Here is a 25,522-nt window from a genome sequence, read left to right as displayed (position 1 = left end):
GATCAATACTGTGTACAATTCTTTTGGGAAGTAGCTGGGATAAATAAAGAAAGGGAATTATTAGCCCAGGTTCCAATGTCCCCAACAACTTAAGGAGTGCTTTCCATACAGTATGAGAAATGAGAGTTGCCTACCAAAAGTGGTGATATGATGTCTTTTAGCATTTAGTCTGTGCCCATTTTTAGTACACCAAGGGCTTACAAGGGAGAGTTCATTCTTGGGGGGGGGGGTGGCTGTCAGGATAACTTACCAAAACGAAGAGGTCCCTGCACTGAGCCATGACATACACAGTAATTTCATACTTTCTGATGAAGCTCCTGCAGCTCACAGAGAGCAGTTTCTGTCTTTAAGCCAATTTGCTCTCCACCCTACCATATATGGATAGATTGTTAAAACATTTCATTTCTGTATGATGCTATAATGGGTAATGGGAGTTGAAGGCCTTGGCTAGGTCAAGATGTGCCCTGTGTACTGCAGAGCCACAGACTACGGCCTCTATAACCTTTTTCAAAGGTGGTTTACCAGATTCAGTACACAGGGTCTACCCTGCACAGAGCCAAACTATTGGGGGCCCAAGTCTAATCATATTCTTGATATTATAATGTATCAGGTAAGATGAAATACATTCCATGGCTTTACAGATATAGCTAGTAAGATATAAATTATGAGCGCCTATATCTAATGCTTTCTGAAGATTTCATTTTTTTCTTTGGGGTACATTTTCATTTAGGTGCAAATCAAGCCACAGAATATCAAACATGTTTTTTTTAACTCTTAACATTATGAAAAATGCATAGTATTTGTCTCTATAAATGTTTTTGCTGAGATACATCTCACTGCACTCCCCATGTTAGTGGTGCACCTGTTTTTCTTCTACAGTGTAAATATTGCATTCCTGAGTTCACACAAATGCTAGAAAAGGGAAATACTCATTTTGCATCCAAATATAGCACTTCCTTTTGGAGAGAACAGGCATTTGTTGGCTTCATTTAAATCGCTGGTTTCAGTGATTTGCATTTCTAGCATCTTCTGTTCAAAATGCTGTATGTACCCTGATTAGTTGGCATGTTTGTAACAAAGCTATGAAAACAAATTATAGGCATTCATCATAAATAGGACTGATGAATGTGCACATAGACTAAAATATGAATGTAAGAACAAACCATTTAGTGAACTGTGGTAATACCAGAGCATATTTTATTTCCAGTAGGGATGGAAAAAGGCAGGAAGAAGAATCTGTGAAGTTAAGGATAACATGGGGTAGGGGCTTGGGTGGGCTTCAAAGAAGATGGTAGTATTGTAACAATGTTCTGACAGACAGTTGTAAAATAATTTGTTACACTTCTGTATTGTGTTAGATTATAACAATAATGGATATGGAGAAAACAATACAGACCCTGGGAAGCTGCAGCTACAGAGAAAAAAATATTTAAATAAAAGCTGTCATTGCTGGCTACCTGAATAGTTTCAGGTGGGTATCAAACAGGTTCCAATGTTGAGCGAGGGTAGAGAAGACCTACTAGATTTTACTATTCATATGATGCTAGAGACCTAGGACAATATGCTGCAGGCATTTTTTAATTCCATGGATGATGGTGACGGCTTGCACCTGTCACCCTTAGGCTTTCATATAGTGGCCAAGGCTCTTGCCACCCCCATAGTGCCTTTTTTAGGCAAGGCTCAAAGGACAAACCCACCTCCATAGACAACCCAAGGATAAAAAAACTAAAGGTAATGCTACTCAATGCCAGAAGTCTAAACCTCAAGATGCACGCACTCGAGGCTCACCTCAGTATGGAGAAAATCGATGTCTGTGCAGTAACAGAAACCTGGTTCAAGGCTCCTGAGAGCACCCCAGCACTACCAGGTTATAACTCATACCATACGTTTTGGCCCCAAAACTTGGACCGAAGCACAAAAGGAGGGGGAGTATCTAAATTCATCAAAGATACCTACACCTTCAGGTTAGTGGCACTGAATGAAGCATCAGAAACCATCCATGTGCAACTAACAGCGGGCAAAACTGCCTTTCAGTTTGTAGCCTGATACAGAACACCCTCTCTATTACAGGAACCCCACTTGGCATTCCTGAGAACACTGGAGAATATGAAGGTCTCTCCAAACACTATGTTACTGGGTGACTTCAACTACCCAAACATTGACTGGGAAAACTACTCAAGCCCAAACACCCTCGCCCAACTGTTCCTTGAATTTATAAACTCGAACGCAATGGAACAACTGGTCACCACTCCCACAACAGGGAACAACATATTGGACCTGGTCATCACCAACATGGGGATTCTATGTTCCACACCAGAGGTAAACCCCTCATTGGTAAGATCAGACCATAAACAAATGTCCCTGGACATCCATATCCCGTCCCCACCCCCAGCCAAGGAAATCACTGTAAAGAATTTCTCAAAAGCCAACTTTGCACTTCTCAAGGCTGAGGTGGAATCCTTCAAAGCCCCTGGGCCAGAGGATAATACAGCCCAATCCGCAGAATCCTTTACAAATGCATTCTATGAGCACCTGCAGGAATGCATGGATTGTGCTATCCCAAATAAAACCAAGACTCACTCCTCCAAAAACAGGAGACTGGTCTGGTGGACCCCGGCCATAAATAAGCTATACAACAGAAGGAGGAAGCTACTACATGACAGAGCAAAATCCCAAAAAGGGAAGGCATCTCTGATCAGTATTAGCAAGAAACTTCAATCCCTCATAAAATCATCAAAGGCCAGTTTTGAAAGAAAAATTGCCCTAGACACTAAAGATAATCACAAGGCCTTCTTCAGTTATGTCAGGAACATGGGTGGAAACTCCCAGATATGCTCTGAATTGTTGCATAATGGTACAAAATATACCGAACCTACAGACATAGCCAACATCCTGGCAGACAGATTCAGCGCAAACTTCTCCCCCCCCTCCCCCCCCAAAGGAGCAAATGCCTATCCCAACTGAATGTAACCTCCCTGACATCACAGATGCACAGGTGAAAGCTGCCCTCACCAAAGCAAAAAACACAGCATCTATGGGACCGGACGGTGTCCCAGGCTGTGTCTTACACAAGCTCCAAGAAGAACTGAACCCTCATATTAAGTCACTGTTCAAACTTAGCCTTACTACAGGATATGTACCCAAAGAATGACGTATAGCTACAGTGGTCCCACTCCACAAAGGTGGTGCCACAATGGACCCCGGAAACTATCACCCCATAAGCCTGACTAGTCTGGTCTGTAAAGCTATGGAGCATATTATCATGGAACTCATAAACAAAGACATTGGGAGCCTCCAGACACTGGACCCTACCCAATTCAGCTTTGTTAAGGGCAGATCTTGCCTCTTAAACCTAGTTGATTTCTGTGAAACAGTTACCAAAGCCATAGATGAGGGCAAGGTAGTCCACACAGCCTACCTGGACCTTGCAAAAGCCTTCGGCACAATACCCCACTCGGGCATCATAAATAAGCTCACCAGTTTAAATATCAACCCCTATATCACAAGTTGGGTTGCAAACTGGCTCAGAGATAGAACCCACATGGTCAGAATTGCAGGTGCCATGTCCGAATCCAAACCAGTTACAAGTGGCGTCCCACAGGGCTCAGTTCTGGGACCTCTCTTGTACGGTATATGCTTCTCTGAGGTTCAGGCAAACACGGGGGGATTATGGCTGACAAAGTTCACAGATGACTGCAAACTGGGGGCCATAATCGAATCTCCAGCTGACACAAGCATCCTCCAAAAGGGTCTCACAGAGACGGATGCTTGGTGCCAGAGCCACGGCCTCAAGCTAAATGCTAAAAAGTGCATAGTCATCCCCTTTGGGAAAAACAAGGTGCCCACAAATTACCACATAGGTGGTAATCCATTAAGTACAGAAGAAGTAATTAGAGATTTGGGGACCAACATAGATAGTAATCTCTCCTTTGATAATCACGTTGCCAAAGTGGTTAGAAAGACCTTCTGTATAGCCCACCTTAACACAAAAGGGTTTTCATCTAGATCAAGAGAGGTCATTGTGCCCCTCTACTCATCACTCATCAGGCCCATAATTGAATACAATGCCCCTTTTGGGATGTACCTTACCCGACACCTGCAGCAACTGGAGAGACCCCAAAAGTACCTCACCAAGAGGATGATGGGCTACAAACAGATGTCCTATGCGGCTTGACTAAAGAAACTCCAGCTCTACTCAGTTGCTTACCACCTACTCAGAGGTGATCTATGCCTGACATACAAAGCCATGTCAAACCCAGAATTAATGGACATGCTCCACCTCAAAAAATCCAAGTACCTTAGAGCTACACGCTCCAGGGACCTAAACCTCAGTACAAAAATAAATATGACATGCTGGAGGGACAGATTCATTTCCCAGAGGCTCCCCTCACTCTGGAATAGAATCCCAATTCATGTTAGACATAGACTCTAGCTGACCCTCTTCAAGCTAAATCTGGACGCGTGGATGGGAAATCGCAAATTCACCCCTGGGATTTCTTCCATGTCCCTGCTAGACAGAGGCACAGTAAACTAATCTTAAAAGGGTACCTTCTGTGACCTACTTTACAGAGGCACAGTAGGCTAATCTAATAAAGAGGCAGAAGCCAAATGCACTCTGGCTAGGCTTATAAATGCCCTAGGGCAGATAGCCTAGTATCTACCTATGAACCTATGAACCTAAATGAAGAAGTCCTTAGAGGTATTGGCTAAACAAAAAAGTTGGGAAGGTGCTAATAGGGAAAAGTCTGTGAGCTCTAAAGATGAATGTCGAACTGTGGTAGAAGTGGTTCCACTTGCAGTTAACCTCCCTGCAGTTAATGACCATGTAAGCTTTAAAGATGTTAATATGATGTTGGACTTAAATTCTGATCCCTTTGCCAACTGTATTTTAGTACAAACAGATCAACTTTCTAAATTTGAGTTTAGAGGGCTCTGCAATGAACTTTAAAAGCAAGGAAGTATTGGTCTATGCTCATTGAAAATAAATATTTTGGGCATTGCTCCGCTTCTTTAAATGCCCAAATGGAACCACCAGTAAAGATGCTTTTTGGGGGGAACTTGTTGATGTTTTTAATAAAGCAGAATTGGAATTTCTTAAATTACTTATAAAAAATAATCTCCAAACCCTGAAACAACTTAGAGAGAAAATTATTAAGGTGGATACTCAACTCCACCTTATGTTGGTAAATGTGTCCGAACAAAGTCAGATTATGAGAATATTTTAATGACATTGCAGCTAACTGAAAAAAACTATTATCCTTCATAAGAAAAATAAACTACAAAGGGATATGCTGGCTTATGACACCAAGTTAGCTTATCTACATTTCAATCCAGGTTTAAAAAATAAAGAGGTTTCAGAAGGATAAGGTAATAGTGCGACCTTAAGAGGAAGTCAGGAAATTTACGAAGTCAGCACCATTGGTTTGAATACAGTTACAGCTAGTGGTTCTACCCAGTCTGATGAGGTCATTCATGATTTGTCTTTTGAAAATTTTTTAGCGCAAAAGGAAGATTCACAACAGGATAGAAAGAAGGCAGAATGTTTACATCAAGACAACTTCTTTGAACTCCCCTTGTACCCTCCTAGTCATAATTTTTTTCCCGAAGGAAATTTTTCTGATGTCAAAGTGAAATGGATTTATTGAGGGAGTAAGAGACGACGGTCACAGAACCAGGGGGGAGAGGAAGAAGATAGATAAAGAATTAAACAATGAACAAATTGAGAGTTTTAATACAAAAATGTTTTCATTAGTTTAGCTTTGCTCTTAATTCTGTACATACTTGTATGTTACAATTAGGATTGAACTGTATACCTGCTCACAGGGCTAGCCTAATAAAGACTCTGTTGGAACCTTGATTCTTCAGCAGAAAAGTGAATTTACAGTTTTTGTTACAAGATGTTGGTTTGTCTAAAAAAACTCTAAGTAAACTATTTTTATTCAACCCTGCTTTAAATAATACTGTAAGAGTTTTTCAGCAGGCTTGCAAATGCGATATTAGACATAATTTAGAAAATAAAAGTAGAAGTAAATATTTTGACTTAAGTAAAGAAGAAAGAACAGTTCTTTGTGAATTGAGAATGAATACTAGGTTAAGATTCATGAAGGTGGAAAAAAGTGGGAGAATGGTAGTAATGGATGTAACCAATTATATTATAGCTATGGAAAAATGTTAGCTAACACAAGTGAATACTTCTTAGTTTCCATCAGGGATATTCTTAGAAGTTTTTTTTCTGATATATTCTGTTTTATAAGATTGTGTAATGGGAAATGTCATTGATTTTGAGCTTTATGAGTGTTAAAAAATCGAAAATCAAGAATAGGGGTTCTTTTCGGGATCTCTAAAATTCATAAGAATGCTACTACCTCCCCTTTTAGACCTATAGTTTCTGCCCTTGACAACATTACCAAAGGCATTAAACTGTTCCTTAACATTCATAATCCTTTAGTTCAAAAACTTCCCTCTTTTGTTAAAGATTCCTGGGATTTTTTAGATCAAGTTTGAGTTATCAGTCAGGCATAAAGTATAATGATGGCAAATTTTACATGGTCATGATAGATGTTTTTTAATGTGTACATGAATTCCTCTTGACCAGAGAGTTGAATGGGTAAAACTGTATTTAAGCAAATTTAGTCAGTTAACTTGTGAAAAAATTGTTATATTGCCATTTGTTAGAATTACTTTTGGAAAATAATTACTTCTTATTCAATTCAAAATACTACAAACAAATAAATGGGAGTGGCAATGGGGTCTACAGTTTCCTCTGCTTTTGCCAGTCTGGTGCTTGGTTGGTGGGAGACCTATATTTTGCACCTGAGTGATTTAAGTACTAAAATTAGATACTAAAAGAGATTTGTCAGTGATCTCTTTTATTGTCTCAGGAGTTCCAGAGGACAGTGTCGATTTTGTTCCAGAGCTTAACCATCTTGGGGAATTTTTTAAATTTACCCTGGGAGAAGCTGGCCCTAAAGTCAATTTCCTAGATGAAACTGTTGAACGGGATATTAAAGAAAGGAAGTTTGAAAGTTATATTTATAGGAGAAATACCTTTTCTAATGGGTATCTCTACTGCAAAAGTAATCAGCCATATTTTATAAGGAAAAACATACTGGCAGACCAATTTATCAGAGCCTCAATAATGATTACTAGTGATGGTAGGTTTGGAGGTGAAATTTATTTATTTGTATTTATTTACTTGACTTTTGTTTACTGGGATAATCTGACTGGGCACAGGGCCATTTTCAGCAAAGGCCCGGTGGGGGGGGGGGGGGCAAAAGATATAAATAACACAAATTACATAGTTTGTAACTTATACAATAATAGAATGATCAAAAAAAAAACACAAATTATACATATGTTTAAAAAAATATACATTAAAAAATATTATAGAGCATAACTTCCAAAGACATGTGGCTGGAGCATTTCGCCCTGGGCCGCCACTGAAAATAGGCTCTGTCTTAGTTGGACTTTCCAAGTCAACAAATGTTAAATAAATAAATAAATAAATAAAAATGTATACATACAAATAGTAAGACATAAACAGATGTTTTATGAGTAATACATTTTTAAACATGAATTAAGATAAATGTGACTGTCAAATAAATATAGTATTCAAAACACTGTACAAAGTATTGGTGATGAGTTTGGAAACAGAGATAATTAGGGTAATTAAAAAGGGGCTAGAAAGAGTACAGAGAAAGTAAAGTACTGCTTAGCATGAGTTTATAGGTTAAAAAGTTAGTCATATATCATGTAGACATTGAACATCTGCAGAGGGAAAAAAAGATAAAGAATGTTAGGAAAAAACAATACAGCTGAATGTAAACCATGAGATAGACAAAAGGGAATAATAGTCAGAAGTCATACACGAGCAAAGCCAAGAATTAGACAGATATGACTTTAGAAGCATTTCTGAATTGTGAGGGATTGGCAATGGTTAAAATGTGCTGGGGGATTATATTCCAAATCATGGAGATTCGATTAGAGTCGACAGCATCTCCAAAGTGATTGTTTATCAGAGGATCTCAGGCGTCTTCTGTTAGACTGGGGTTGAAGTAGATTATGTAGTGCTGGACACTTGCCAGGCCGGTATATTATGTCATGGGCCATAGTAAATTGGATGACAGTTAGATAATTGGGTAACTTTAGCCAATTTAGTTAATGTAAGGCAGTACAGTGAGATGATCTATACTGTGAGTTGTTAGCAAATCTGGCTATCTTATTATAACAAGCATCTAATGTTGTCACATCTGTTTTCTTCAGACTGGTGAAGATCGGAGAGGCACACAGAAGAGTAGAGAGAAGATGAGCCCTGGCAATTTATTGTCTTGTGAAGACAGTGAGGTAATGTTTAATTCTATATAGTGAACCTAGTTTAATATAGACTTTTTTAATGATTAGTGACAAGTGTTTAATCAAATCTCATGTTATTTCAGTTGTAACCCCATGCAGTTTAGTGTGTGGCATATGTTCTATCTTGCAATTGTTAGAATAATATATTTGAAAAGGAGATTGCAGATCTAAAGTTTTTTTTTTTTTTTTTTGAAAAAAATCATAAGTTTAGTTTTACTGGGACTGAGAATTAACTGAGAGTCAGAGAGCCAGGATTCTACTGCCATGAAGAAAAGTTGGGTTATTTCTAGAAGTTTAGAGAGTGAGGGGGGCATAACATTATTGGCATACTGTAAAACTGTAGCTAGGTGGGTGGCATTATGAAACTTGCCAATAAAAATACTAAATAAGAGATAATAATAAATAAAATAATGTTATCACTTTCTTGTTTTTAGAAAAAAACATAAATTGTTGGTTTTCCTTCCTGAGCAGGCTTCCTTACAGTGGCTATTGCTTTTTTGATGCTCCAGTAACAACCAAGCAGCGAATCAGTGTTCATTTTTTGAGTTGCTTCATTTTTGCACTTGCATTTATATTGTTCTCTTTCTGTTTGCAGTCAAATTAAACCACTAAAAATGTTCTCAGTTATGAGTGTTAGGAATTCTATAGCCTTGCATACAATTCTAGCATCCTAAAAACTAATGTGAAATATGTAGTCATTCTCTGTTTGTATTCATGCCCTCATGTGCTGTATTTGGATCACAGGACACTTGATGAATGACTGACAGAAGATGTACCAGTTAGGATTTCCTATATCCTTACTATGTGATTAAACCTAACAACATTTTTCCTCAGAAAAGTCTATGCATCCCAAACCATGTTCTTCACGTCAACAGTTTATCCTCCATTTCCACTCTTATTTCTTAAGTCAGACAGAATAGTTTAAACAAAAAAGCAGCACCAAAGATATGTGAAAAGAAATACAGGCAAAGGCATCTGGATATGGAACATTTTACAATACAAAAAATAAGAAAATAAAGTGGAAAAGCAGAAATGAGGATTAGTAATGGAGAAGTTAAAGAAATAGAAACTGAAGTTATGGATTACCTAGAAAGTGAATAATTTTGTGTAGAAACTCCAACTTTGATAATATAACAGCATGATAGAGCAATGACTCCCCAAATTAAGAGAAACTGGTGGAACAGAAAGCATCAGTTGCCATATGACGATACTTTGGAGCCCTTGGTAGGAAACCAGTACAAAAGTTCAGTTAGAGTTGCACAGCACGGGAAGAATCAGGAACCGGTGACAACTCTCATGTAGTCACTGCTGTGGAGAGACAGGCCAGTGAGTTCCCATATAAAAGAGCAAGAGAACTTTTTACAGGAAACGGGGTTTAAATTCCCCTTTTCCTTATCACATGCTTACAGACGTTAATTTGATAGGTTAACTGGTACATTAGTCACTCGTAAACCCCTCCCCAACCACGCATACACTAAAATACAACATATTGTACTAGTACAATTAACAATGTAGAATAAATGACAAAACATCTCAATAAAATGTGTTTTTCAATAGCTCAAAGGAGTATTTTTACCATCAAGTGAAACAGTAATGGAATCACATAAGTGTCAAGCGGACAAAATCAACACAGTTTGGGACCTTGAAGTATGAAACTAACAGGTTATAAATTTATAAATTTCTATGTGTATATAAAGTAGTCAAAATGATACTAATATAAATATTTGATAATAAAATAAATATGTGTTGTATAATATAATAAATAACATATAATGCATATTCACCATCTGTCATCGAAGTCAATATAATCTATATGTTAATATATTAATGTATTAAAATGTTGTTGTTATTAGGTCCACAAGAACATGAAAACTCTGAGGAAAAAGCGAATATATGCTTAATCATTCACAACATTTTATCTACTTAGACTTTTCAATTTCAGGATGCATGTAATGGAGCTCAATTCATTTATGCCTGGATAGTAACAGGCATCTAATCGTAGTTGCCAAATTAGTTCACCTGTTAGTTTCATACTTCAAGGTCCCAAACTGCGTTGATTTTGTCCGCTTGGTATTGTCATGTAATTCCATTACTGTTTCACTTGATGGTAAAAATACTCCTTTGAGCTATTGAAAAACACATTTTATTGAGATGTTTTGTCATTTATTTTACATTGTTAATTGTACCAGTACAATATGTTGTATTTTAGAGTATGTGTGGTTGGGAGGGGTTTACGAGTGACTAATGTACCAGTTAACCTATCAAATTAACGTTTGTAAGCATGTGATACGGAAAAGGGCAATTTAAACCCTGTTTCCTGTAAAAAGTTTTTTCTGAGGAAGTTGTTTTATTTAAACCAACGAAAAGCTTTGTTTGTGCTTAAATTCCACGTTATTCTACATTAAACGCAACCTGGTTTTTATCTGACTTGTTTATGGTCCATGGTGTTATGATGGAGGGCTTGCCTGAACTGTCTTCACGTGGTCGAGATTTTTGTACTTAACAGATTAGGTCATGGTTACAATTTAGCTCCAGAAAGAAACAAAGTGTAAGACTTCTTATCTTCTTTTTGTGGGCAATCGAAGAACTGAAAGAACAACTGCAAGTGGTCAAAACTTTCTCAGATGATATAAGAATGTCATTTTGTCTTCTAAATATGAAAAAGCAACCTTTAAAGTAGGAAAGTGTCAGCACCAAGAAACTATCAGTCCGGGACAGGAATGTGACATAAAGAAACTTGAGCAGGAGGGAGTGTATAAATATTAGGGAACTTTTAATAGATCAAAAATAAAACATGAACAAATGTGAATAAAACTTCGTAAGGAATATCTCAGAATACTAAATTTAATACTAAAAACAACCCTGACTTCTAGGAGCAAAGTCCACGTTATAAACCAATTTGCTCTTCCTGTTCTAACTCACAGTTTTGGGGTGATTGACTGGCACCAAAAGGTACTGAATCAGCTGGAGAGGAAAACAAGAAAAATGCTCCACGCTTATGAAATGATTTATAAAAATCAGTGTATACTAAGACTGTATATTCTCTATCTGAAAGAGGTGTGGGCCTCCTCGAAACTGATTACATGTATAGATTTGCAATTTTAGGGCTGCGTACATATCTGCTGACCTCACAAGACCCAAATGTAGTGAAAGTTTTAAAACATGAGGAAAACAAGTCCAAGATGACTTGCCTGCTTAGTTTAGCAGAAACATAGTGGTGTCAATCAGGAATGGAAGTCAAACCAAAAGTAGGTAAAAATCAGGCAGCAACTGAATGTGTGAAAAAAAACAATAGAAAGAATATAAGGTGATGGATCAGATGAGAAGGCAAGAAATCTGGAAAAGGCATAAATATAGTTGCAAGTATAGAAAACTCCTGGATCAACCTCATAGAAACCCAAAAGACTTGGGGAAATTAAATGAGTGAACAGTTCTGGCTACTATCCTCTGTCATCATTAAACTCTTGCTGTACTATAATTCTTAATCACTTCCTGCAGCATGTTTCTGTCTGATCAGCATCATATCTTCTTCTGAATACTTCATCTCAGACGTTTTGTCTCTTAAAATTCAGACCAGGAGGTGTCTGTCATACTTCTAGACGCGTTACAAGGTGAGACAACATCTCATCAGACAGACCTTTAATTCACTTGTGCCTCTGCTGTTTGATATACCCCTATCTCATTCATTACCATTTGTGGCTTCTGATATATCTCTCCTTCACTAAACTAGAATATACTCCTTAATGAAGGATTAGGGGAATATCTGCATGTCCCCACTAAATCTACCTCAATCTGTTTAAATGTTACCTTGGATCTTTCCTAAACATAGACCATAGACGTAGTCAGACTAACCCTGTCAGCATAGATAAACTAAAACAGATAAGTAACTATAGTACTGTAGTGAATGGCCTCTACTACCAAATAAACATCACACATTTGAGAGATATCTTGAATAAGTCAAAGGATTTCAGTGACATTTAAGAAGTTACACCTGAAGAGGGGAAAGCAAGTTGTTTTGTCGACAATGTATTTTATCCAGTGGAAAGGTTCTTTAACATACTAGAAGGACAAAATCTATCATCAAAACAGAGCTGGTTACAGAGCCCACTCTAAAAATTCAAAGATGATACTAAATACCTGATTTGTTATTGCTTTTAGCTGGAATATCTATTCCATTTTTTTCTTTTTACTAGGGGATTTTCTACCACGCAAGAATTAGTAAAATGTATGTCTCATAAATGTCTGGGACATTTGCAGGAATGGGAAGAACAGTCTAAGTCAAAAGTGAATCGTGACAGATTCAGTTAAGTTACAAGGAAATAAGGCAAAAAGATGGGCATACAATGATCAAGTGACAAGTTAAGAGTGTCATACTTTGACTGTTTGATAGTTACATAAAAAGATGATGCATGTGCTTTAGGAGAAACTAATTTTGGGATTCCATCTTACATTTAAAATAAAAGTCTACCACCTTGTGGACATTAAGGTTATTACAGTTCCTTTCTTTTTAACTATGCATTTGGATGACATTATTTATTTATTTTCTTACTTAACTTGCAGTTATTTATTTATGACTTGGTGATGATGAATGCTTTACTGCAAAAGCCCATTTTATGAGTAGGCCTTGGAAGAAAAGATAAAGAAATACTACAGACAGTGTAGAAACCAAAGTACCAAAAACATATTGTAATGATTCACTGGCAAAGTACAGAGAAATAGATTAGTAAAATGCATGATGTACAATTTTAGAAAACATGACAACATAATAGCTTTGAGCTTCTGAAAAATATGTAGGTTTAAGCCATCACTGAGAGGAAAACAATAGAATAACAGGAAAATTTAAAGATTAGGAAAGGATCAAACAGTGATGAAAGACATTGTCAGTGATTCAGCATGTTGCACACTAGCCCTTAAAACGCCTGGAACATCAAAAGGCAGTAGTTCCAAATTCCTTCTTGGTATCATATCACATGCGTGAATTCATGTTGCATTATTGACAATGGAGTAAGACATGATGATAGCCATGCTCTCCTGAAGTATTGATCAGCTAAAATATTGAACTGAAGTAATGGGGTCAAATGCAGGGATAGCAGTCCTGAAACAGATGTTCATGGCAATGACAGCCTTACATCACTGCTTGTCAGATGTCAGGCAGAGAAATGGGTAGGGAATGTAAATAAAAATTCATGCAACCATATATATGATGCTACACTGGGATGTCTTGATGTCCTCTCAGGTAGAGAGAGGACTTCAGATTATGTCCAGGGATTCATGAGTGACTCCTGACATCTGAGATCAAGGAGAGACATCAGTAGCAACTGATGGTGTGCTCCATAGGTGGTCAAAAAATTAAATAAAGGTTCTGTCTGCTTCTTTTAAAAGTCCCATAAAGATCATCAAAAAAATTGCATGTATGTGTGTGTGTGTGTGTGTGTGTGTGTGTGTGTGTGTGTGTGTGTGTGTGTGTGTGTGTGTGTGCATATATATGTGTATATATATATATATATATATATATATATATATATATATATATATATATATATATTAATAAATGTTAACATTACAGAAAATTCATCAAAAATACAACATCCAACACTGCTGCATTTTTTTAAAACACCAATACTTTTTCCTTATCCTGGCCAAATTTCCTCCAGTCAGTGTAAACAATGTTTGTACTATCCCTGAATATATGACAAAGGACTAGTGAAGCCAGCCTGCTGATCAAAAGTAAATAAATAAAATAAAGGCCACACAAATGGCACAGTATCCTTGGGTATGTTTAATCTGCTATGCAAGTAAACTGTCTTGGTCTTTTGATACTAAGGAGGTGACATAGGAGTCATTTAGATTTCTTTTAAGATGTTATTCATGGCTGAGGGACACCTAGATGTTACACGTGTGGCTATTACATGTGTTTGCAAAATAACATCTGTAATGAGTATGTGATATATGAGGACACGGACAACAGTTGCATATGTCATGCAGGCCCTACTTTTTTGGTATGTAACAGACAAACATTATATTATATATATATATTATAACAAAATATGTGGCTCATCTTTTTCAGCTCTGTCACTCTCTGAAGAGCTATACTCCTCAATCCATAGTCTGGTCTTGAAAGCACAATTTGTCACCTAAACCAGGGTTACCCACTGCCCCCAAACTGATTAAGTACAGAGGGGAGAAGAGTGGGTTGGAAAACTGCCACTTCTACTTACAGATTTTTTTTTAATATTAGTTACAGTCATAAATTTCTCTGTATGTGCTCACAAGTTCCTTGGAATGGTATGCAATGGCTATAAAAATATGTGCTCACTTTTCCACAAATGACACAATTAGATGACCCTGCATTTCCTCCGTTTTTTAATTACTTCGAACATTTGGGATTTCTAATACCATGATAAGTCAGGGTATGATAAGAGTTCAAGAAATTAGTATTGCTTCAGTCTTTATTGCTTGCTAAGATTGCACTTCCCAGCACCTGCAATATACCCAACATTGTCTCTTTCTGCCACTCGTATAGAGTGACAGAAATATATACAAATGTATTTACTTACCTTTGTTGGCCAGGTTAATCCCACTAGCATAGTGGGCTCTTATCAGGAGAGATCAGAGGTCATATTTATACTACTAAGGGAAATTTGGCCAGGGCATTAGAGAACTTCGCCTACTCTTTTCAAAAGGTGCCACAGGATCTCTTGCATCCCCCTGAGCTACCACCAACTGAGGCAGATAGGACCTCAATTTAACATCTCATCCAAAAAATGGCACACTCAGAAGTGCATCACCTTTCCCCTTTATGCTGCACTACAGCATCATCAATCCATCTACCTAGTGTGAGATAGAACCCACAGCCATCTACATCAAAGGTGAGTGTATTGCTAGTGCACCACTGACACTACTATAATGCCTTTCTAGCCTGCCAATACATTAAAACAGTAATTCTCATGTTAAATGTGAAAGTTGTTTTTAGAAATATCTAAACTAGTACTTCCTTTAATATAATTTGGCAATCTATTACATGTATCAGCTACACTTTCAAAGAAACTATTACATCTCTCATTCCTATATAATCTTTTATATAGGTTATCTGATGATTCTGTACTATTCTTTGATAACCTCAAACATCCCCAGAGGTTGTTGTCTCTAAATGCACTATATACCTATATAAGGCTTATGAGACATTGTATAAATTCAGGTATGGTAATCTTTCATAATTACTTGAATTTTCAACTTTGTGGATGTCCTTGGTATATTTGCACTACATTATTTTCAATTTACTCATGCTTGTTGTTTTATAAGTTTTCCATGTTGTTATTCCATACTGTAGTTTGGGTAATGTCACTAAGAAGCAGTGATTTTATCATTTCTGATTTCCTAGTCTTTATAAATAATTTGTTGTGTCCTATAGTTTTGTAACTACTGTGATGATGTGAGGTATTACTTGCTATGCCAGGAGAAGTTGGGTAGTGAACATGTAACATATGCCAGCACAGTTAGCTGGAATTTTGGAAAGAATTATATGCCATTTGTATATCAAATTAATTTATACAGATGCTTATGTTGAATAAATGTATTTATATAGCTGCTTTTGTTAAAAAAAGTAGCAACAGTGTGCCCTGCTGGACAGAAAAAGAAATATACATCTATTATTGTAACTGATTAAATGCATATGTTTTAATAGAGGATACTAGAAGAGAAGAGGTTAACCTCAATCCACATGACTTTGAATATATTCTGAAAATAAAGTACTGGGCCTAGGCTATAAAAGATTGCATCTTACAGTTCTCAATGCAGCCAGAGACAAAAAGTCTATACTAGGAAACTTTCTGCATTGTCTTCAGGGTGAACTAATTGCTATTCTGGAAGGGTGGAGGTTTGAAATTGTTTTATAACTTCCAAGAGCTGAAGCAGATCTTAGCAAGGCTCTCTGTGTGTATTATTGACACATGTGTGCTAAATCCTGACAGTTTCTAGTGAAGGGGGGTAGCATGGGAACCAGAAATCAGATGATGACATTCACGTGATACCATTCTGTAATCCATCACTAAAAATGATATTTTAATACTAGGTGAGACTGAAGTCTCATTACAGTCTGCTTGTGGAACTTGACAGAGAAAGATCCCTCACCTACTTCATCTTGCTTTGCTCTAGTAAGTAAACCAGGGAATACCAATTCTTCAGATCAGTCAGGGAAACATATTGAGATTAGTTAAGTACTGTTTTTCTGTATCTATGTGAATCTATTTGTCTGTTTTATTTTAATATTTCCTGTGATTGAATCTCTGGTGTTTATTGTAAATAGATATTTAGCATGTTCATGTTCTTTTATCATTTATTATTAAATATATTTAAACGTTTCATTGTAGCCATGTTGCTTCTGTTGCATGGAAAGCTTTCTACATGGCCCATCTCATAAGTAAGGGTATCTCATCCACAGGCAAGGAGGTCATAGCATCCCTACATTCTTCCCTCATAAGGACAATTCCTGAGTACAATGCCCCACTCGGCATGTACCAAACAGAGTACATACAGCAGCTGGAGACACCACAGAGGTTCCTCATCAGGAGAATCCAGGGACTCAAAAATCTACAATACACAGATAGGCTAAAAGCCCTATCCCTCTACTCAGTTTCACACAGACTCCTCAGAGGTGACCTCTGTCTAGCATGCAAGGTAATCTTGGACCCTGCCTTGATGGGACTGCTATGCAACCGGAAGTCAAGCTCCACTCCAGTAACCCACACGTGGCCTCAACCTGGTCTGTGACATCAATAGGACTTGCTGGCAGGACACACTTGTGTCCCAGAGAATCCCCCATCTGTGGAATAGACTCCCTCTCCACAGCAAGCAGACTACCTCTCTTTACCCCTTTTTAAGCACAATCTGGATAACTGAATGGGAAACAGAAAATACATCCCTGGGATTCTACCCATGTCCCTGCTGGACAGTGGCATTTGGTGCTGACTTGTCTAAACATGGGCTAAACTCTTAGCTAGGCTTATAAGGGCCTCAAGGCCAATAGACTAGTAACTTCCTATAACCCTATGGCTGGTCTTTTAGAGAATATTTTAACCTTTGAGAGTATTTATATTTATTCAGTGACACTGCTGCCACTCATGAAAGACTTGCTGTTTGGACAAGATTACCATTTGTATTAATATTAATTTCAATGTAATTGGGTATCCTTGCAAGAGCCTTAGAGTAGCTGGCTTTGGGGTGTCTGGTGACAGTGTAACTATCTTATAGTCTGGGCAGAAGAGGGCATAGCTAGTAAATCTGTGCCAGCCTTTCCCAAGTGTGTGTGTGTGTGTGTGTGTGTGTGTGTGTGTGTGTGTGTGTGTGTGTGTGTGTGTGTGTGTGTGTGTGTGTGTGTGGTGTGTGTGTGTGTGTAAATCAAATCTCAAAGAGTGTGTGTGTGTCAGCTGCTTGGAGTAGGGGCATGAAGTACTAGTTTCACAGAGAGAGTGGTTGAAAACTTGGTTTGGGCACTCGGCTGAGGTCTCAACTCTATAGCTGTACCAGTTTTATAGGGGAACTGGAAGAAAACAAATAAAGAAATCCAGACCCCGGACTGAGTGTGTTCCCTGTGTGCTCTTAAGGGAAAGTGTGCTTGATGCAGACAGCTGCATCTGGAAATACTGGATATATCCATTTTTGTTCCAAGCGAACGTCCCTCTCCAGTGTCAATAGTGAGGATTCAGGCTCCTTGATTAATGGCCCATAGTGGGGGCATCACAACTACCATTAACTAATTGGTTAACATGATTAGAAAAAGTCAAAGTTGGATCTTCAAATACACTTAGGTCCTTAAATGAGTTGACAGTTTTACCGTGTGCTGTATTAAAAATCCACCCTTTATTCTAGGTCTTCCAGACATCATATGCTGGGATGTTGATGTATTTATCAGCATATTACTCTTGTGCCCAAATTGTCAATTTAATCAGGTTCTTTTGCGAGCATGCCCTAACTGTGACAGACAGAATCAATGTACTCACTTTCAAGTCATCTGCATAAAGACTGTAGAACACCTCAGATACATGTACTGGTACCATATTTAAGCACATTTGAAAATTATTTCTTATTAGACCTGCTACTATTGCTACTTTTGGATATGTTTGGGGTCTTTATGCCCCATTGCTCTAGTTTCTGTTTGCATATACTAGTATTTTGTGACTTTGTGTCTCAACAAATACAATCCTGGGTGTAGCTATTTCAGTGATTAATGATATGTTTGTCCTCTTTTTCTGGATTACTGTATCCATTGTTTTTGCTTTTACTTTCCTAACTGTTGTTACTGGATGATCCCACAGGATCCAACCTTCATCATAGGTTCTTGGGTTTACAGATACATGCTAGGCTATGAAGTTTTTAGCCCTTTTATTTTAAGTAAGAACCACTTAGAGATGAGCAGAACATTTACATGGTGCCCCTTTCCATGAAAGACAAGGGTGCTAAACTAGAGGTGAAATTGCAATTACCTATCCATTCATCCACATATGTTTGAACAGTACTTTGCTTTATGTGAAGAGAAAGACAATTCCAAATAAATGGTATTCTCTCTGATTTAAATGTATTGAAACTTCCCTGACTGTAAGTCAAACCCAGGCTGAGTTAGTAGGAATACCGAATCATCACCATTAAACCATCATGGACTCCCCTCTCATTTTTAGTAATGCTTTTTGGTTCATGTTTCAAATGTTTCTCAACAACTTGTAAGCTGTAGTGTTTGCACAACTCCCAATGCAACAGTCTTGCCAGTTTCTTGTGTGTTTATGTATACAAACCTTCAGACAAGAGTGTATCATGGCCAGTAATGAGATGAGATGAGCAACTACTTCCAGTTCTGTACAGAACATGCATTTGTCTGTTTATCCCTCTTTTCTGTAGACTTTGTAAACCACCATGTACTCAGTCCTCTGTCTTGAGCCTCCATTATTAACGTTACTTTTTGGTTTAAATTCACATTCCCTTAACTACTCATCATCAAACCTTGATCAGCGTGTAATTGTTTCAGGATTTATTTACAGTTGCTACTATAATTGTGGGTTTCCAGTTTTCTATCATTTTCTTTTGGTCCTGTTTTCTCTACATTCTTTCTTTCTTTCTTTCATTTTGGCACCTTTCTGTTGCCACCTTTTTTTTTTTCTACTACTGGTTTTATTTGCATTCCTACCCCTTTTTGTCTTTCGGAAATGCTTCTGTTAATCTTTGCAAATATGTAATCTTAGATTTGTTTTCTTCATGTTTTAGAACTTTGACTAATTTTGGAACTGATTATTTCAATCAATATGCATCCCACAATTGCAGACTTATACTTACAGTCAGTTTCTAAGAGGTCCAAACCTCCTTCAGACCCTGATTCCAGGCCTGTGTCATGGATTCTATCATAGGAAATGTACCTGAGTATATGCCACGATCCCACCCCCAGAGATGGGAGCAATCTAATCCTTATCATTCCTTTCCTCCCTTTCATCACTACCAGCAGATACACAAGGCAATAATTGAACTCAGGCAAGCTGACTGATATTCAGGGCTTTATCTCTCTATGGACATTGCAGTGTGCCTCCTGGCCAACGAAGAGTGACTGGAACAAGCATTTCAATGCACCTGATAGGACATAGATTCATAGATTCATAGATTACTACTAGGCTAACTACCCTTGTGGGCTATTTAAAGCCTAGCCAATTACCCCATGTGAGAATCAAACCCTGCACCTTGTGTCTGTAAGGTAAACACCTTAACCATTATGTCAAATCCCACCCCCAAGGTGTCAAGTTGTTACCTTTGTGTTAGTTTCAGGGTATATCAGCTATGGTGTGCAAGCTTTGTTATATCACATATCAGTATTTTATCTGTAATCTTTTGATGTGTATTTTTTGTCTTTTACTTCTGAATGCCTGCTGACCATCAACCATCATATGACCTCACTGGCTCTTTAATTCCCGTGAGACAAGTGCCAGTCACAGAAGGCTGTCATTCATACAACCATCAGAGTTTGTTTCTTTTTTTTTTTCCATCCTAACCTTTCCCCCCTGCAGCTGTCATGCACTCTTACAGTGGTTAGGATCTGTTGCACCTTCCCATGTGGATGTTTGGTTTACTGGATGCACCTCATCAAGGATACCATTTAGACCTGATATGCTAGAGCTAAGCACATATCTTGCTCCAGTATGCTGTATGCAGTACATCCCTGTGTCTGCAGTAGGTTCTGGCATTACAAGGGACCAGGCTGCATCACTCTCACAGAGATAACTGAACCAGTGTCAGATGCCCATCCCCACCCCCTAATGGCTCCTCCAGTGCCTGGCTCATAGGATTTTATCCCTGTGAACCATGGGAATGACATGCTGCTGTATATTTTCCACCTAGGTGCTGCTTCTTTTATAGGGATTGGTGTAATTCCACACGTCAAGTGCAACCTTTAGTATGCACCTATTTAAACACCTAACCCAGGCTGAAAAACCCTAGCAGTTCCTCACTAAAACAAAAAAAAAAAAAAAAAACTTTGGTATGACCTCTCTATTTTTTCTCCTGCAGACTCCCACAGGGTGAACTATGCCTAAAAAAAAGGATAAATGACCAGATCCTGCTTGATCTACTATTTAAGGTGGACAACTGGTGGCAACATAAACACAAGATGAAGGGACCTAAATCTACATTGCAACATAAAAAGGACTTGTTGTCATAAAAAAAATCTTTCTCAAATAATTCCCCACCTCTGCAGCAAACTACCTTTTACAGTAAAGGAAAGAATGACCCCCACTGAATTCAGGACTTACTTAGATGTGTGCATGGGAATCTCCATATTTACCCCAATCCTTGTCCCTATCCATTCAGGGCAGAAGTAAAATGTAGTTGGGTATATCAGTGGAACTGCGGTGGGTAGACTTCAAAAGCTTAAATGGTCTGTCATTCAGTAGTGACCTATGAACTTGTCTCTAGCAATATCTATACTACCACTACTGCTCAGTATGTACCACAGACATGCATGTATAAATACCTGCAAAATCAGTGGGCACTGATAGAGAAATGTGATAGAAATGTGTACCAGGTAAAAGTTATAGATACTATAACACAAAGAAAAGAAGAAAAAACAGCTAGAAGAATAATGATGTAAACATTACCATCCTGGTCTGCCTTTCAGACACTAAATTTATCTTTACTTTTGCTAATCTGTTGTAATTCACACCACTGTAAAGATGTTAAAATATATTCTAACTTTTGCCATTTAGAACATTCAGTGTGAATCCCTTAAACTGAAATCAATGAAAGCAGATGGTAGTTGGTGGCATTTGAAATTATTGTTTTGTTTTGTTTCTAGGAAAATGATTTTCACTCTCTTTAAAATGCTCATCTTTGTTTTTAATTAATTATTTGTTCCTAATTAGTGTGATGTGTTATCTGATTTAGTTTAAGATAGGATGGATACAATACTAGTTTAACCTTTGGAAGTTATTGTTTGCAAAGATGCTAGGTCGTGGAATTCATTTAAAAGTTCCTGTTATTCCGCTCCTTGATTTTGGGTTTTTTTTTTTGTATTTTGTTTATGATTACAGGGATTCTGATAATTCATCAAAAACACTTTCGACAGACATAAAAAAATCTATGAACTTTTACAAAAACTGCTTTCATTCATAATGGAGTGTTTATATCTTTCTCCACTGCTGTGCAACCTTGGAGTTGATATTTATAAGGTTTGGGGATATGGGTAGTCTCCCCACAAGTGAGGGGAGCAGGAGAGCTTGCACTCCTCAAAAATAAAAAAAAGAACTCTGCAGATATTTGATGAAACTAGTTTCAGTGAAAATTTGTAGAGCATTTACTTTCAACACAACTGTGCTGATGCACCAACATGTATGTATCCTATTACAGAATGTAGATATTTATCATCCCTTCAGAAGAAAGATCAAGTATGTATCACCTCTCCCTTCACATCATCAAATGTTACTCATCATTCTAACCCTACAGTACTCACTCTGCTTCAGCATCATTCACAGTAAGGAAAAAAACTGAGACTTCACACATTACACACACAAAACTACACACTCATTCTCCAAAAGGCCATTATAACCCCATACAGCATAGCCCTATAAATAAAAAGTAGCAAAATAAAAAGTTAAAGTAATAAAACACAGAACCATAAACAGCCAATCAATTTTAAGATTATACTAATTAAAATAGGTCTTACTACATTGTCAAAATAGTATCAAAACCTAACTCACACTATTTAAATTTTACTTCAAAACAAGAGCCAAAAAATACCTATAAAACCCCATTTCTAATAAAGCTACATAACCTAAATAAAACCTTATACAAGAGCCAGTTTATATAGTAACAACACCCTGTTGATAAGAGTAGTAAACAGTAATCAAAAAAATGGATAAAGTCACTACATGACAGGGATGCTTGAGTGATAAATGGAATATCTTGTTCTGCTCCTATGTAGCAAGGCAAACCTATAGCTATCTTAACTTGGTGCCTGTGCACTTCCATGATGTGCCAACTCTCAAATCTAACATCAGGACACAAAAAAAGATTTCCTACTTGAAACTGTACAAAATGTCTTGGTACAAATGCATCAGTTAGAATATTATATATGAAGTGCCGACTGCAGCACTGGTCTTTATGTCCATAGTACTGCCCATTCAGCCACTACCAATCATGCAATCGTTCTCCTTAACATCCTACAGCCAGGGCTGCAACCCCTATCACCCTGTCCTAGCTCTACTTCTACTGCAAGGTACTTCATATCACATAGAAGAGCTCCACATATTCCCATGAGTAATTTGTGTATCTATGTGTGCAGTCAGTACTTGAGGCATTATGGTGTGATTTATGTATTTAAAATCTGTCATTCTAGCTTTACCTTTGTTCTGACCTAATTTGAAATGATGCTGCCTTCAGCTCATCAGCAACTGTATCAACCTCGTATCATTGGCTTTTTGGGTTGGACTCACCCCCACTAACAGCTTATTGCTCATGTCAATAAAATTAATGTTTGCAGATACTTGTGAAATGAGTCTTTGCAATAACTCTGGTCATGATGAACTACCAATATGTTTAAGGAATTTGCACCTCCACAGTTGTATATTAAATATACACAGTCTGCAACTTTCTTCACCTATATCTCTATCTGCTGAATTTGTGCTTTGCATCTGGTACTAAAAAGAACTTAGCATTTGTCCTAGCTGAGGCCCCTTATTCAGCCATGAACAATGCATATTCTCACTGAATCACTTTATTCAGTGACAAGTGCAATGTGGAAGTTAAGTGATATGGTATCTGCTTTACAGCAGCAGCACATCCTAGCATTCAGTCTTGAGCTCTGTTAACCATCTTCTAAGAGTTTATGTATTCTCCCCCTCAGTAGGCTTTCACTGTACTCTGGTTCTCCCTGCAGCAAATAACTAGTATAGAGATAGATAGATAGATAGATAGATAGATAGATAGATAGATAGATAGATAGATAGATAGATAAATAGATAGTTAGATAGACAGATAGATAGACAGATTGTTCTCCATCACTTTGTCGAAGTAGGGTTTGACATTTGACTGAAAGAGAAATAGTGGGTATAAATGACTGAAAGTATATTTTATATATATATATATATACACATACATATATATAAACTCAGAAGAAACCGACATCAAATGTTTAAACATCTGCCTTTAATTCTTCAAACTGGTTCTCCAGACAATGTTTTCAATTGAAGAGCTTTATCAATGCAAATCTAAAATCAAAAAACAAAAATATAAAGCAGAAATTAAATAACACATGTTTACATGATAGTTCTGTAGGTATATCAGATCTAAAAAGTATTACCAAACAGTTTGTCTGACAGCAAAATATACAACAAAAGTAAAAAAAGAAAAAACTCCTAAATGTCAGACTGGCTCATATTAATCCGTAGATTGCCCAAACTGAAGCAATACTTGTTACAACATCAAATTCAAATGAAACCATTAGACCAACCATTCACAAACGCAACTTACACAACTGCCTGCTTGACATTTCTGCAGATAAATCAGGCCAAAAAATGTTACCCTGTTGCAAAAAAAAATCTGGAAAATCACAGCATTTGAATTAGAAAATAGCTCATATAAATCAGTAGCTTGCCCAAAGTTGAAATAGAGGTTATTACCACACCAAACAGATTTACATGGAGTCATTTAATTGTTCAAAACTGTGACTTTTAAAGTTACAATAAATTAACAAGCTCATTGCTACTAAGTGCTACCAATATAAGCACAATGAATAACTGGCTTTAGAATCGCAGTAGGTTATCATGCCTTGAAAAATGTTGTGAAGCATCCAAAATGGATAAAAAAGGCAAAACAAATCTTTACTTGTCAGTTAAGAATCCTTTTTATATGATTATGCTGACCTCTAGGGGTGAAAGTGTTGTCAGCTGAATGAATAAAGATGAAATAAAAAAATACATTAACTAAAAAGCAAGAACTAAGTGGGTTAAATGTCCCTTTTATTTAGCTGTACTGACCCCTAAGGGTGAAGGTACTACCAAATGAATGGACAGATAAAAATCAAAAGCCAAGGAATGAAAAAAAAAAAAAAAAATATATATATATATATATATATATATATATATATATATATATATACATGAATCTCTCTCTTTCGTATATTTATATATATATATATATATATATATATATATATATATACATATATATATATATATGGGTCTATGTTGTTTGACCGAAATTTCAAAACTTCGAAACCCATACGGCCAAGACCATATGATTGAAGTTTTGAAATTTCGAAAATGCAACAAAAGTACAAAACCTAAACAAAAAACTTCACCTATATGTGTTTGCAGGGGGACGAGCCCCCCTGCATCCCCCTACACCCCCTGTTACTTAAATATACCAACTCTAATTTCACACTAAAGCAAGGAAAGTGGACAATCTCCTGTTCCCTGCTGTACAGCAATCTCAATTAAAAGTGTTCAAAGTTTCAAAACTTCAGTCATATGGTCTCAGCCTTTATGGCTTTCGAAGTTTTGAAACTTCGATCAAACAAGGTAGACCCATATATAGGATAACAATATAGGTAACAAATTTGTATTTTCTTATGTATACTACATTTTGTTTACTTTATACTTTATTGATTATTGTAATTCATGAATTAAAATGTATTGTTACTCAT

This window comes from Protopterus annectens, chromosome 17.part0 (genome assembly GCF_019279795.1).
Source record: "Protopterus annectens isolate FY-2018-M chromosome 17.part0, PAN1.0, whole genome shotgun sequence".
Lineage (NCBI taxonomy): Eukaryota > Metazoa > Chordata > Ceratodontiformes > Protopteridae > Protopterus > Protopterus annectens.
Note: the sequence above shows the minus strand (reverse complement) of the source record.